Source organism: Lepidochelys kempii, chromosome 7 (assembly GCF_965140265.1).
Source record: "Lepidochelys kempii isolate rLepKem1 chromosome 7, rLepKem1.hap2, whole genome shotgun sequence".
NCBI lineage: Eukaryota > Metazoa > Chordata > Testudines > Cheloniidae > Lepidochelys > Lepidochelys kempii.
The window spans coordinates 111,833,263-111,849,464 of record NC_133262.1 but is presented as its reverse complement, the minus strand read 5'-3'; positions in this window follow the sequence as shown (position 1 = coordinate 111,849,464).

The window sequence follows — 16,202 nt, the reverse complement described above, 5'->3', positions numbered from 1 at the left end:
GCAGTTTGCCATGTATTGCTCATCGATCCCAACATTCGGTAAGGATATTCTGTGAGTTGATATATCATCATCCAGCAGGCTTTCTGTATGGGCACACATCTTCTAACAGTGTCTAATAAATGCTTTTATAGGGGCCTATATGGATCTGTTTTATGACATACTAAGCAAAGCGTTGGGTCTATGAGCTGGGATGTAATTTAAAGGTAGGTATTTACATGTATCTATGGCTGGTATATGATTGTCTGTTCCTATAACATGCTGCAAATACTAACATAATTTAACAGGTAGCACATGCTATATTGTTATTACCACATTTCCATATATAAAATTTTCTTGTCGCCTCGCCAGAGATGCTTGGTGGTATGACATCGGCATATCATGCTGAAATCAGGAAGTTGCATCTTCTTTAATTGTCCCTAGCCCCACATGGCATAATTGTGGCTCTTCCCGTTGTGAACGAGAGGGCCTACAGCAGGGGTGGGTAAACTTTTTGGCCTGAGGGCCACATCGGGGTTCCGAAACTGTATGGAGGGCCGGGCAGGGAAGGCTGTGCCTCCCAAAACAGCCAGGCCCCTGCCCCCTATCTGCCCCCTCGCACTTCCTGTCCCTGACTGCCCCCTTCAGAACGCCTGACCCATCCAACCCCTCCTGCTCCTTGTCCCCTGACCTCCCCCGCCCCTAACCACCACCCCGGGACCCTACCCCCTATCCAACCCCCCCCAATCCCCTGACTGCCCCAACCCCTATCCACAACCCTGCCCCCTGACAGCCCCCCCCCAAACCTCTGCCTCATCCAACCACCCCCTGCTCCCTGTCCCCTGACCGCACTCTCCTGGGACCCCCTGCCCCTTATCCAACCCTCCCCCCCCCCGCTCTCCACCCCCTTACCATGCCGCTCAGAGCACCAGAACTGGCAGCCGCAGCACCTGGCCTCAGCCAGCCATGCCACCGTGCAGTCTAGAGCACCAGGGCAGGCCGGCGGCTCTTGCAGTCACGCTGCCTGGCAGGAGCTTGCAGCCCCGCCACCCAGAACGCTGGCGGCACGGTGAGCTGAGGCTGCAGGGGAGGGGGGGCAGCAGGGGAGGAGCTGGGGGCTAGCCTCCCCGCCCAGGAGCTCAAGGGCCAGGCAGGAGGGTCCCACAGGCCAGATATGGCCCGCAGGCCGCAGTCTGCCCACCTCTGGCCTACACACTTCTACCACATTCTGTTCCGTTTTGGAAGGTGCCACGCTTTGCTGGCTGTTGAGTGGCATCCGTCTGCAATCCCGTCTGAGCCAAACACAATGCAGTATCCGTAGAATGACTACAAACTCCACGACAGTTGGCTCTCCCATATTTTTAGTAACAATAAATCACAAGAAATGTTGTGGCCAAGCACTCTTGGAGCAAGACCATTAAGTCAGTGGTTGCGGGGCAGTCAGCAGTCACGTGTGAAGGAAGCAAAATGTCATCAGGTAAATGCTGGAGGCTAGGTGTGCCCCTGTTACTGCAATGGAGTACTGAGGATGTGAGCGATGGAAACTGGCATTTCCTCTGTAATTATTTATATAAAACCTCAAAGTCTATTAAGCACTGACCATACATGAAGAAATATCGCTGCCCCAAAATACTCAAAAGCTAAATAGACAATGGGATGCAGCCCAAGATTTTTTTTTCCTTCAGCTCAGTTTTGAACCCTTTAAAACTATGCCTCCTTTTTTACTTTACCTATTTGTTTGATTAACCTTTGTCTTTTAGTTGTTTAATTCATCTGTCTAGGTACTCATGTGTCTCACTTCATCACAGTATCTCTGAGCACCTCCCAAATGCTCCCAGTACCTGCTAAAGTTATTAGGTCACTCATGCAACTCAGATTCCTCCATGTCTAATTTACCAACAAATTCAGTAGTCCATTGGCTTGTGGGAGTCTAGAGACTCAGTGAAATAGCACAGATTTGCCTCTCCCTGTTAACTACTTCCTCCATTCCGCAATCATTGGCTTGTCTGCAGTAGCCATGGATTCTGGCACTGCAGCAGAAGCGGGGGGAATCCTGAGTTGTGAGGTTACTATAAAGTTCAGCAGGAAGCATCCTCTTCATCTCCTCCAGTAGTTAAACCCATGACCTATTCTGTAAACATCTAGGCTATCAAGATTCATAACTATGCTACTGAATGCTAGGTGTGATTGATAGAGCTGTGATTATTAGTGTTAGTTATTTGTATTTTAGTAGTACCTATTACTGAGTCACCTGTAAAAAGGATGACATGTGAACAAACTTGTCAGCTGCTGCTCTGTGATTTCCAAATGCTATGAAAACTCATCACAGTACTGGAAGTCTGCTGATAGGATGACGTGGGAACTGGTTCTTGTCAGGAATCATCACCACACTATGTTATGTATGCACCTTTCTACAATGCACATAGGTGGTACTAGGGTGTATTGCTACAATTCTAAAAGGGTGTGGTGAAATGAATCATACAGTTTAACAGCTTAATATGAAGCTGTACAATGAGGTTTTTTTAAATCCCTTTGCCTGTGTTACATTCCCTACTACTATACAAAAGACAATAGTATCTCATCAGAAAGCATCCTGGGGACATTCAGCTAATGAAGGAAGTCAAGATACATGTTGTTCACAAAGGATTTTACATTCACTTTCTTCAGGAGGATGCTTACCAGGAGATTTATCATCTGCATCAGCCTCATGGTCAGTATTAAGCACACCTGCTTGGGCTCCAGGTAACCATCAGGCAAATACTCTATACCAGGGGTTCTTAACCTTTTTCTTTACGCCCCACCCCCAACTATGCTATAAAAACTCCACTGCCCACCTGTGTCACAGTAACTGGTTTTCTGCATATAAAAGGCAGGGCCGGTGTTCGGGGGTAGCAAGCAGGGCAATTGCTGGGGCCTCATGCCACAGGGGCCCCCGCAAAGCTACATTTCTCAGGCTTCAGCTTCAGCCACAGGTGACGACACTCAGGGGCCAGGCTTCAACCCCATGCAACAGGGCTTTGGCTTTTGACCCCAGCAAGTCTAATGCTGGCTCTGCTTGGCAACCTCCTTGAAACCTGCTTGCAGCTCCCCCAGGGGGCCTTGGACCCCTGGTTGAGATCCACTTCTCTATACTACCCCACACACATGTGAAGGGAGGGCAACTAATCTAGTTATCCAATGTGCAGCAAACAAGCAATACAAGGCTGGTAAACATAGCAATACTCCCCATATAAAAAAATCTGTAAATTAAGGATATTAATGTTATTCAGCAGCACTCAAAAGTGAGCTAGTGCCTCACAGGACATATAAAATGACCTACCTGCTTTAAAGAGTTTACAGTCTAATTTCAGGCAACCAAGGGAGGCAAGTACACTGCAGGGTGGGAATGAAGGAGGAAGGACAAGAGTAACAGCAGTAAGAATACATGGTTCCTGAGAAAAGGCACAGGGTGGTGGCACTTAAAATACAAATTAAAATTGAAAAATGTTTTGCGGGTGTCATGATAGAAATGGGTAAAGTCATGGATCCCCTTAGAACGGTGCTTAGGAATGATGTGGGAGAAGGCACAGAGACAGCTGGGGAAGGAAGTGCGTGAACAGGTCAAGGCTACTATCATTAGCTCAGCAGTGGCTAGAACTCTATGAGCCTCGTCAGAAAAGTACGCAGGGCCGGAGCAGAATTATGCTAATCTGTTCCCCATTTATTTAACAGGTCGGAAAGAAAACTATGAGCATGAAGATCTTGGAGATTCTCACTGAAAGATATTCATGAATATCCACTGTCATTTATCTCTCTCATGCCCGAAAGTTAACCCTTAAAAAGTACATCATATCACTGCCAGATAAAGCCACTGAGAACAAATACTTTTCAACATGCAGATATTCTCATTTAGCATTTATGCTGTTACCAGACAAAACAGCACATTTACAATAGATTTGACTGCAGTAGAAACAGTCATAGAATATCAGGGTTGGAAGGGACCTCAGGAGATCATCTAGTCCAACCCTCTGCTCAAAGCAGGGCCAATCCCTAATTTTTGCCCTGATCACTAAATGGCCCCCTCAAGGATTGAACTCACAACCCTGGGTTTAGCAGGCCAATGCTCAAACTGCTGAGCTATCCCTCCCCCCAGTCAGCTTCTAGGGAAACTGCCTTAACCAACAGAGATTAGTCTAAATCCTTTTAATACCCAATTGTCTTCAACTGCCTCTCCAGTACAAATATTTAAACCCAATATTCCATGCATGTCTTTTTCTGAAAATATTCAATTTTAGCTGGAAAAATAAAAATATAAAATGAGATATATTTAAAGATCACATCACATGGGGCCAGATTTATCCCTGGTGAATTGAATGCACACTGGTAGAGATTTTCAAAGCAATCTAGGGGATTCAGACCTATATCTTCCATTAATTGTAATCTTCCACTTTAATGGACAATACATGTCTAGATCGCTACACTGCTTTGAAAATCTCAACAATTAAGTTTACTTATATTATAGTTATCCATGAGCTTACAGTCCTGGCCCTTTAAAACATCATTCTCCCATGGAAGATGTTCTCTACCACAAAGTGAATTCATATAAGTCAGTGGCTCTCAAGCTTTTTTTTTCCGCGGACCACTTGAAAATTGCTGAGGGTCTCAGCGGACTGCTTAATGATCTCACCAAATGTTTTTGTACTGTTAGCTAACTATTGTAAAGCGCTTTGGATAAAAGTGCTATATAAAAAAAGTTAATAAAAATTAAGGTTTTTTTGTTCTAGAAATAAAAGCACACAACTCACATTTTAATATCAGTAGTCTTACCTTTCTAATGCGATGGATGTGCCCTCTCTCCCCCACCGCAGCAGCCCCCAAGCTGGAGCTGGGAAAGAGGGCCGGTCTTTCCCTCTGTCCCTTTCCGTGGCAACCCCCGAGTTGGGGCTTGGAAGAAGGGGGGTTTCCCCCTCTGTGGCAGCCCACAAGCTGGGGTTGGGAAGGAGGGGGGTCTCTCCCCAGCAGCCGCAGCCCTGGAGGTGGGGAAAGTCGCCTCTTTCTCTGGCCACCACAGCTCTGCACATCCCAAATTCCCCCCACCCTCTCTTCTTACCCCACTGCCCCCTGCCACCTACTCCCTATTTCCCCCCAAGGCTACCACCTCACCTTACATGTGCGTCTTCTCCAGGGTCCAGGCACCTAATTAATGGAGCCATACCTGCGTGGCTCCACTAATTAGGTGGGTGGCCCTTCATTCTCTTGTGCGCGGCCGCCCAGGCATGCGCCTTAGAGGGAACTATCTATAGACCACCTGAATGGAGCTCACGGATCACAGTTTGAGAACCTCTGCTCTATTAAAAATAAATCACACTCATGCATCAGGAATTATAATGGCTAGCTCTGTGGGGCAGAGATCTGTAATCCGTTGAAGTGTCAGGCATGCCCATGGCGCTGTATAAGTAATTTAAATTTTTTTTGATCTTCAAGGTGTTTTTTCAACTTAGTAAGGAAAAAAAATCTCTTTGAGAGAGTCCAATCAAATTTCACCACAATGCAAAAACTGTTGCAGAGACCATTTATAAGGGGGGAGGGGGGGAATGTAAGAGTGTAATTTGCACAAACTCAAAACTTCATGGTGGTGAAGCCATTGTACTTACTACAGCAGCAGCAATATGCAAAACAGGCACTTAACTTGTTTGCCAGCTTTATTTTCTGCTGCAAACAGCAGATTAGGAAAAATGCCACTTTACCTGCTTGATAGGTTTAGTGCACATGGAAAATTATTACTCTAAGAAGCAATGGTGGCCGGCAAAAATAATTCCTTTGAACTCAATTTTGCAGTAGGGCAAAAAGGAATTTTTTCAAAGAGATAAATGAGTATTACTAACATACCAGCAACAAGAGCCCCTTTGAATTCCTTGGCCACATACTACATGTCTTCTAGGGCCAGACCCAACTCGCACTGGAATCAATTGGAATATCTGGATCAAATATCTAGTGGCAAGGGATGGGGGAAGAGATTATATAGGCTCTACCTGTAATCTCTCAGCAAAGCAGATCTGGGGCAGGCTCAGACTCCTGCTGATGTCACTAATGCAGTGGTCCCCAAACTTTTCAGAGTCATTCCTCCCCTCTACCCCATCCCCGCTACCCCTGTCCCCGAAGCCAGGGCCAGGAGTGGGGATGCAGACTGCAGTAAGGGGGCGGAGGCTGAGACCGCAGCTGGGGGAAAAAGCCAGGGGCGGAGCCACGGCCAGGGGCAAGGCTGGGGGCCGATGCTGAGCAAGGAGCAGAGCCGCAGGGTCAAGCCAGAGCAGAACTGGGAGCGGAGCAGGGCTGGATGGCACTCCCTCCCCGCCCCCTGTGGGGGCTCACCTGGGCCCATCTGCAGACCCCTGAACATTCCTCCACATGCCCCACAGTTTGCAGACTGCTGCACTAATGGCTCAGGGGATTCTGCAGGCCTGCCTCACTGACCATGTGTCCTTGCCCTACACTGGTGCTCTATGCTTGATAGACGGTCACTAATCACTCCCCAGTTAGGTGGTCTATTCTGCCTATGGAGAATACAGAGCTTTGTAGTTGTTTTCCTGGAAAGTTGCCTCAGCAGTGACATATTGTCAAAAGCAGTGGGGAGGAGGAGTAGATCGGTCCCATGATGTCAGCAGTATTACTGGCGCAGGGATATCCTGGTGCAGGATGAGGGAAATAGGCCACACACCTGTGGTGCTTCCTCTCAATTACTACAGGCTTATCTCATCTGCAGACCTGCTTCATGCAGCATTTTGCCTTTCCTGTACTGTTACCCCAAGTAATCCAGTTCAATTTAAGTGTCAGGATCCTAACAATGTCAAGGTTCCTCCCCCACTCTGAACTCTAGGGTACAGATGTGGGGACCTGCATGAAAAACCTCCTAAGCTTATCTTTACCAGCTTAGGTCAAAACTTCCCCAAGGTACAAAATATTCCACCCGTTGTCCTTGGACTGGCCGCTACCACCACCAAACTAATACTGGTTACTGGGGAAGAGCTGTTTGGACGCGTCCTTCCCCCCAAAATATTTCCCAAAACCTTGCACCCCACTTCCTGGACAAGGTTTGGTAAAAAGCCTCACCAATTTGCCTAGGTGGCTACAGACCCAGACCCTTGGATCTTAAGAACAATGAACAATCCTCCCAACACTTGCACCCCCCCTTTCCTGGGAAATGTTGGATAAAAAGCCTCACCAATTTGCATAGGTGACCACAGACCCAAACCCTTGGATCTGAGAACAATGAAAAAGCATTCAGCTTTTTACAAGAAGACTTTTAATAAAAAATAGAAGTAAATAGAAATAAAGAAATCCCCCCTGTAAAATCAGGATGGTAGATATCTTACAGGGTAATTAGATTCAAAAACATAGAGAACCCCTCTAGGCAAAACCTTAAGTTACAAAAAAGATACACAGACAGAAATAGTTATTCTATTCAGCACAATTCTTTTCTCAGCCATTTAAAGAAATCATAATCTAACACATACCTAGCTAGATTACTTACTAAAAGTTCTAAGGCTCCATTCCTGGTCTATCCCCAGCAAAGACCCAGCATACAGACAGACACAGACCCTTTGTTTCTCTCCCTCCTCCCAGCTTTTGAAAGTATCTTGTCTCCTCATTGGTCATTTTGGTCAGGTGCCAGCGAGGTTACCTTTAGCTTCTTAACCCTTTACAGGTGAGAGGAGCTTTCCCCTGGCCAGGAGGGATTTCAAAGGGGTTTACCCTTCCCTTTATATTTATGACACGCCCCCCAAATCTCAGCTAGGGTGAAACACTGGCTGGGATTTCTTCCTGGAGCTCTAGGAAAAACAGAGTTAATAAGACACATGCATCTCTAAATATACTACCAAGTACATAAAGACTAACAATATTTTCCACATCTCAAGGACGATTTTAACCAGTTGATTCTGGGAAACTTTCACGGGAGAGTGCATCAGCCACTTTGTTAGAAGCTCCTGAGATGTGTTGGATGTCGAAATCAAAATCTTGGAGAGCTAAACTCCACCGAAGAAGTTTTTTGTTAGTTTCCTTGACGGTGTGAAGCCACTTCAGTGCAGCATGGTCGGTTTGCAGGTGGAAACGCCATCCCCAAACATATGGGCGTAGCTTTTCCAGAGCATAGACAATGGCATAACATTCTTTTTCAGTGACTGACCAGTTGCTTTCCCTCTCAGACAGTTTTTTGCTGAGAAACACTACAGGGTGGAATTCTTGATCAGGTCCTTTCTGCATTAAAACTGCTCCCACACCACGCTCGGACGCATCTGTGGTTACTAGGAACTGTTTGTTAAAGTCTGGGGCCCTTAGTACAGGGTCAGACATGAGTGTCGCTTTAAGCTTGTTAAAGGCCTTCTGACACTTTTCGGTCCACTGAATAGCATTTGGCTGTTTCTTTTTGGTTAGGTCTGTCAGTGGGGCAGCGATTTGGCTGTAGTGCGGTACAAATCGTCTGTAATAACCGGCCAAGCCTAAGAAGGATTGAACCTGTTTCTTTGACTTTGGGACAGGCCACTTTTGGATAGCATCCACTTTGGCCTGTAGGGGGCTGATAGTTCCTTGACCCACCTGGTGTCCAAGGTAAGTCACTCTGTTTAGGCCTATTTGTCACTTCTTAGCCTTAACAGTTAGTCCTGCCTCCCTTATGCGCTCAAGGACTTTTTGTAGATGTTCCAGGTGGTCTGCCCAGGAATCCGAAAATATGGCCACGTCGTCAAGGTAGGCGACTGCATATTCTCCTAATCCCGCTAGGAGACCATCTACAAGTCTTTGGAAAGTGGCGGGTGCATTTCGCAGCCCGAAAGGGAGTACATTAAATTCATACAGCCCGAGATGTGTGGTGAAGGCTGACCTTTCCTTGGCAGATTCATCTAGCGGTACCTGCCAGTACCCCTTGGTTAAGTCCAAGGTAGAGATGAACTGGGCCCGTCCCAGTTTCTCTAATAGTTCATCTGTGCGTGGCATTGGATAGTTGTCTGGGCGAGTTACAGCATTTAGCTTACGGTAGTCCACGCAAAAACGTATTTCCCCATCTGGTTTGGGAACTAGAACCACTGGAGATGCCCATGCACTTTCAGAGGGGCGGATTACACCCATCTGTAACATATCCTGGATCTCCCGTTCTATAGCAGTTTTAGCTTGAGGAGACACCCGGTAAGGTTGGACCCTAATTGGGTGAGCATTACCTGTGTCAATGGAGTGGTATGCCCGTTCAGTCAGTCCTGGGGTGGCTGAGAACGTTGGCGCGTAGCTAGTGCACAGCTCCTGGATCTGCTGTTGCTGCATACGCCCAAGGGTCATGGAGAGGTTCACCTCTTCCACACCACCAGCACATTTCCCTTCGTAGTAGACACCTTCAGGCCACTCAGCGTCGTCTCCTCCCTGGGCTGTAAACTGACAAACCTTTAATTCTCTGGAATAAAAGGGCTTTAGAGAATTAATATGGTACACCTTAGGCTTTCGGTTGGAGGTGGGGAATGCTATGAGATAATTAACAGCTCCCAGGAGCTCCTGGACCATGAATGGCCCTTCCCACGATGCTTCCATTTTATGGGCCTGGAGCGCCTTTAAGACCATGACCTGGTCTCCTACTTTGAAGGAACGCTCTCTGGCATGTTTATCATACCAGGCTTTTTGCTCTTTTTGAGCATCCTGTAAGTTTTCTCTAGCAAGGGCTAAAGAGGTTCGGAGGGTGTTTTGTAGGTTGGTTACAAAGTCCAGAATGTTAGTTCCTGGAGAAGGTGTAAATCCCTCCCCTTGCTGCTTCACCAACTGCAATAGCCCCTTAACCTCACGGCCATATACAAGTTCAAATGGGGAAAACCCTAAACTGGGATGTGGTACAGCTCTGTAGGCAAAGAGCAACTGCTGCAACACTAGGTCCCAATCATTGGAGTGCTCATTTACGAATTTACGTATCATGGCCCCCAAAGTTCCATTAAACTTCTCCACCATGCCATTTGTTTGATGATGGTAAGGAGTGGCAACCAAGTGATTTACCCCATGAGCTTCCCAAAGGTTTTTCATAGTTCCTGCCAGGAAATTAGTCCCTGCATCTGTGAGGATGTCGGAGGGCCAACCTACCCTGGCAAAAATGTCTGCTAGTGCCTGGCACACACTTTTAGCCCTGGTGTTGCTTAGAGCTACTGCTTCTGGCCATTGGGTGGCAAAATCCATGAAAGTCAGTATGTACTGCTTTCCTCTGGGTGTCTTTTTCGGAAAAGGACCCAGAATATCCACAGCTACTCGCTGAAATGGAACTTCAATGATGGGGAGTGGTTGTAGAGGGGCTTTGACCTGGTCTTGGGGTTTTCCCACTCTTTGGCACACCTCACAAGACTGGACATAGGTAGAAACATCCTTGCCCATTCCCTCCCAGTGGAATGACCCCCGCAAACGGTCTTTGGTCCTGTTCACCCCAGCATGGCCACTAGGGTGATCGTGGGCTAAGCTCAAGAGCTTGGCCCGGTATTTAGTTGGAACTACCAACTGTCTCTGAGGATGCCAGTCTTCCTGGTGTCCACCAGAAAGAGTTTCCTTGTATAAAAGTCCTCTTTCTATAACAAACCTGGATCGATTAGAAGAGCTGAGAGGCGGTGGGTTGCTCCGTGCCGCCGTCCAAGCTCTCTGGAGGCTTTCATCTGCTTCCTGTTCGGTCTGGAACTGTTCCCTTGATGCTGGAGACATCAGTTCCTCATGGGATTGTGGACCTAGGCTTGGTCCCTCTGGAAGCGATATAGGGGATGGAGCTGTTTCTGTTGACTGTGAACCGCTCTCCGCTGGTGCACTATGTTGGGATTCAGGCTCCGGCTGAGCCTCTTGTGTAGGGTTATCGGCTGCTGCCAGTTCAGGTTCGGTGGGGCCCTCTGGTGTTGAGGTTGCAAGTACTGGATTCAGTGCTGACACGGGGTCTGGTGTTGGTTGTTCGGCTGGTTCCGGTTCTGGGACTGGTTCTGTCTGGGTCTCTGGGACTGGATCCACTACTGCTGTTGCAGACATTGGCCTGGGGTCCAGGTCCATCACCTCTGACCGGGTCCTGATAGAAGTTTCCGGAACAGAGCTAGGCCTCACGGCTTGTTTAGCCTGGCTGCGGGTGACCGTTCCCACCCTCTTGGCCTGCTTCACATGCTTGGCCAAGTCTTCCCCCAACAGCATGGGGATGGGATAATCATCATAGACTGCAAAAGTCCACATTCCTGACCAGCCCTTGTACTGGACAGGCAACTTGGCTGTAGGCAAATTGAAAGAGTTGGACTTGAAGGGTTGAATTGGCACTTGGATCTCTGGGTTGATTAAATTGGGGTCCACTAAGGAATTGTGCTCCGGTGTCCCTCCACGCGGTGACCTTCTTCCCGCCCACACTCACAGTTTCCCTCCGCTCCAAGAGTATCTGGGAGGTATCTGGGCCTGTGGACCTCTGGTGTGATTCCGGTGCAATGAACTGTAATCTGTTGGGGTTCTTGGGGCAGTTGGCCTTTACATGCCCCAGCTCGTTACATTTAAAACATCGTCCAGCTGACGGGTCACTGGGGCGAGGAGGGTTGCTGGAGAACGGGGTGGTGGGACGATAAGGGGTCTGGAGGGTTCTTTGGGAGGTAGGTGGGGCTTTGGGCAGCCCCCGGTAATAGGGTGTGGTCTGGGGTGGTCCCTTCTGGTCTCCGCTCCAACTGCGACCAGTTTTCTTCTTCTCTGCCACCTCCACCCATCTGGCTCCAATCTCTCCTGCCTCGATTACAGTTTTGGGTTTCCCATCTAGGATGTATCTTTCTATTTACTCAGGAACACCCTCTAAGAATTGTTCCATTTGCATTAGGAAGGGCAAATTTACTGGAGAGTCAACACTTGCTCCTGATATCCAGGCATCCCAATGTTTCACAATGTGGTAGGCATGTTGGGTAAATGACATGTCTGGTTTCCACCTTAGAGCTCTGAACCTCTGACGAGACTGCTCGGGTGTTATCCCCATTCTCACTCTCGACTTCGATTTAAACAGTTCATACTTGTTCATGTGTTCTTTAGGCATTTCAGCTGCCACCTCAGCTAAGGGTCCACTGAGCTGCGGCCTCAGCTCTACCATGTATTGGTCAGTAGAGATGTTGTACCCAAGGCAGGCCCTTTCGAAGTTTTCTAAGAAGGCCTCAGTATCATCGCCTGCCTTGTAGGTGGGAAACTTTCTGGGATGGGAAGTGGTACTTGGAGAAGGATTGCTAGGGTTTGTTGGGATATTCCGCTGAGCCTTTATCTTCTCCACCTCCTCCACATGCTTCCTCTCTTTTTCCTTCTCCTCCAGTTCTTTGGCCCTTGCTTCCATTTCTTTGTCCCTTGCTTCCATTTTCAGCCGCATGAGTTCTATCTGTCTTTCATGTTCCCTTTGTTTTTCCGCAGCCTGAAATCTGGCTAATTCCAGCTTTTGTCGAGCCGTGGATTTTGTCATTCTAACCTCTCTGTTTTTAACTAACTTTACACCCAAGGTTTAGAAATAAACAAAAAAAACTTGGCTGTAAAATTTTGCTGTGCTGGAATAGAATACCTATTCTCTGATAGGGATTGTCAGCCTACAGAAAAAGACAATTCCCTTGTCTCTGCTCTGGGCCCAAATCAAAGCAAAAAACCTCCAACTACTTGGAAACCTGCTTACCAGCAGCCCAAAGGAAAAAAAAAATTCCTTTTCAAACCTGTGCTCCTTGAAAAACAAAAAAATCAAAATCCTAAAAAAAAAACCCTGCCACTTTTGTCTCCAGGCAAATGGGTAGAACACACACCCCCTATTTACTTTTAGGAAGCAAAGAAAAAAAAAAAACTCTGGGTTGGAAGACTGTGAATTTCCCTGCAGGAGTTAAGTACCCTGCCTCCAGGCAAAGAAAACCTGCAATTCACAAAGATAATCCCCTTTTGTCTCTGCTTGGCCACAAAGCAGAGAAAAACCAAGCTGCTTTCAGTTTCAGCTGCTTTCTGGACTTCCTTTCCAAAGGAAAAAAAAATTTCCTTTTTAAAATCTGTATTTCTAGTTCAAAAATCTCAACTGGATCTCAAAATGATTTCAGGATAATCCCACCACTGTGCCACCATGTCAAGGTTCCTCCCCCACTCTGAACTCTAGGGTACAGATGTGGGGACCTGCATGAAAAACCTCCTAAGCTTATCTTTACCAGCTTAGGTCAAAACTTCCCCAAGGTACAAAATATTTCACCCGTTGTCCTTGGACTGGCCGCTACCACCACCAAACTAATACTGGTTACTGGGGAAGAGCTGTTTGGACGCGTCCTTCCCCCCAAAATACTTCCCAAAACCTTGCACCCCACTTCCTGGACAAGGTTTGGTAAAAAGCCTCACCAATTTGCCTAGGTGACTACAGACCCAGACCCTTGGATCTTAAGAACAATGAACAATCCTCCCAACACTTGCACCCCCCCCCCTTTCCTGGGAAATGTTGGATAAAAAGCCTCACCAATTTGCATAGGTGACCACAGACCCAAACCCTTGGATCTGAGAACAATGAAAAAGCATTCAGTTTTTTACAAGAAGACTTTTAATAAAAAATAGAAGTAAATAGAAATAAAGAAATCCCCCCTGTAAAATCAGGATGGTAGATATCTTACAGGGTAATTAGATTCAAAAACATAGAGAACCCCTCTAGGCAAAACCTTAAGTTACAAAAAAGATACACAGACAGAAATAGTTATTCTATTCAGCACAATTCTTTTCTCAGCCATTTAAAGAAATCATAATCTAACACATACCTAGCTAGATTACTTACTAAAAGTTCTAAGACTCCATTCCTGGTCTATCCCCGGCAAAGACCCAGCATACAGACAGACACAGACCCTTTGTTTCTCTCCCTTCTCCCAGCTTTTGAAAGTATCTTGTCTCCTCATTGGTCATTTTGGTCAGGTGCCAGCGAGGTTACCTTTAGCTTCTTAACCCTTTACAGGTGAGAGGAGCTTTCCCCTGGCCAGGAGGGATTTCAAAGGGGTTTACCCTTCCCTTTATATTTATGACACAAGGGCAGTTGGACCAAAGGTCAAGGCAGGGTCAAACCTGAGATTGGGATTAGTGGAGCTGTTCAGAGGCAGATTCCAGACCAGGATCAATACCAAGGGTCAGAATCCGAGTCAGGTTTTAGGGTCTGGGCCACAAGGCAAAGTACAAATCAAACTGAGGTCAAAGCCAGGACTTCCAGAAAAGGAAGCAGAAGTGGTCACTGCATATACAGGAAACCTGCACTGTTGCCTGGACATGTCCTGGAACGTTCCTTGCATTTATATAGGGCAGGCAGCCAATCAGGAACCATGAGACTACTGCCTATCATACCCCTTGAGGGGGGACTTCCCATAGTCTGTGACCCCAGCGGATCAATGGCAGTAGGATACAAGTTGGCTACAGCTGGATAGCAGCCAGATGATGCTAGCTGCCTTGCAGCTCTACAGGCCTGGATTCTAGGCCTGTGGAACCTTACATGAAATGTTGGACTTTACCAATCTTTACATCACCACCAGAAACTTAGTTTGAATAGTAATAAGGTGAAAGAGCCAGACCATTCAATTGCTGTATACAAAACTTTTCCCTGATATAGTTTGTTTTCCATATAATACTTATAAGACATATTAAGAATCACAGTCACCTGCACAAATGCATCTCCATGGACTCCAAGTGTCTTACACAGGGTTTACATTAGGCCAGAATTCAGCCCTATAAACTTAAATCTCCTCCGTTCAGCATACAGTTCATCTAGCGAGCAGTGTAGGAGATCAATGAGATAAGGTTGAGATTTGCTATAGTGCTATTCTGAAATATTTTGGCAATAATGTCAATGACATTTAATTTATAAATGTTTATTAGCAGGCTCGTGTGTGTATATTTTTGTTTTGTTTTATTTTTTGTGTGTGTATTTCAAATGTTCTGAATTGAACTGACAGCAAAATATATTCTAAAAGGTATTTCCTTTTGGACAAAAAAATGGAAAGCTACTGCATCAGAATAAAAAGAACAGGAGTACTTGTGGCACCTTAGAAACTAACAAATTATTAGAGCATAAGCTTTCGTGGGCTACAGCCCACTTAATCAGATGCATAGAATGGAACATATAGTAATATATATATATATATATATACACACACACACACATATACAGGTAAGTTGGAAGTTACCATACAAACTGTGAGAGGATAATTAGTTAAGATGAGCTATTATCAGCAGGAAAAAAAAACTTTTGTAGTGATAATCAAGATGGCCCATTTAGACAGTTGCCAAGAAGGTGTGAGGATATTTAATTTAAGGAAATAGATTCAATATGTGTAATGACCCAGCCACTCCCAGTCTCTATTCAAATCCAAGTTAATGGTATCTAGTTTGCATATTAATTCAAGTTCAGCAGTTTCTCGTTGGAGTCTGTTTTTGAAGCTTTTCTGTTGCAAAATTGCTACCCTTAAATCTTTTACTGAGTGTCCAGAGAGGCTGAAGCGTTCTCCTACCGGTTTTTTAATGTTATGATTCCTGATGTCAGATTTGTGTCCATTTATTCTTTTGCGTAGAGACTGTCCGGTTTGGCCAATTACATGGCAGAGGGGCATTTCTGGCACATGATGGCATATATCACATTGGTAGATGTGCAGGTGAACGAGTCCCTGAGGGTGTGCATGTATGTTTTCCTAAGTCTGGTCCGATACACAGGCTTTTAGAGATAGGAAGGAATATTGCATTCGCCTTTGAATAATGAATTTATTTTCCAGTCACCTCCACACCCCTCAAATTTGCACAAGTAAATCAGATGTTAGTCAATATAGAAATACAGTGCTACATCCTGCTCTACTTGAAGTCAATGGCAAAATTCCCACTTGGCTTCAAGAGGAGCAGCATAGGACTCACATTACACAAGTATGCAGTTATACTTTGTAGATATCATCAGTATTGTAATTCTTTCCACCGCTTGCTAGGCTGATTGCAACATTCCATGCCCACCTGGTTTAGATTTCAAATAGCGTTGTGCTTTCTGATCCTGTCATTATAATTCTGCTAAGTTTAAAATAACTCCTTTGTTTCAGTGTTGTATTTAAAGAATTTTCACCTGGTTCTTCATAGACCCTTCCTTCCTAATCGCAAATATGGCAGTATTAGTGAATTCAAAAATGTTTAAACCCGAAGGCATTCATTTTAAATTGCAATGCTTGGTTTGACAGAAGTAAAATCATAACCTGGAGTTGTTCCAGACACGACTGAGCTGG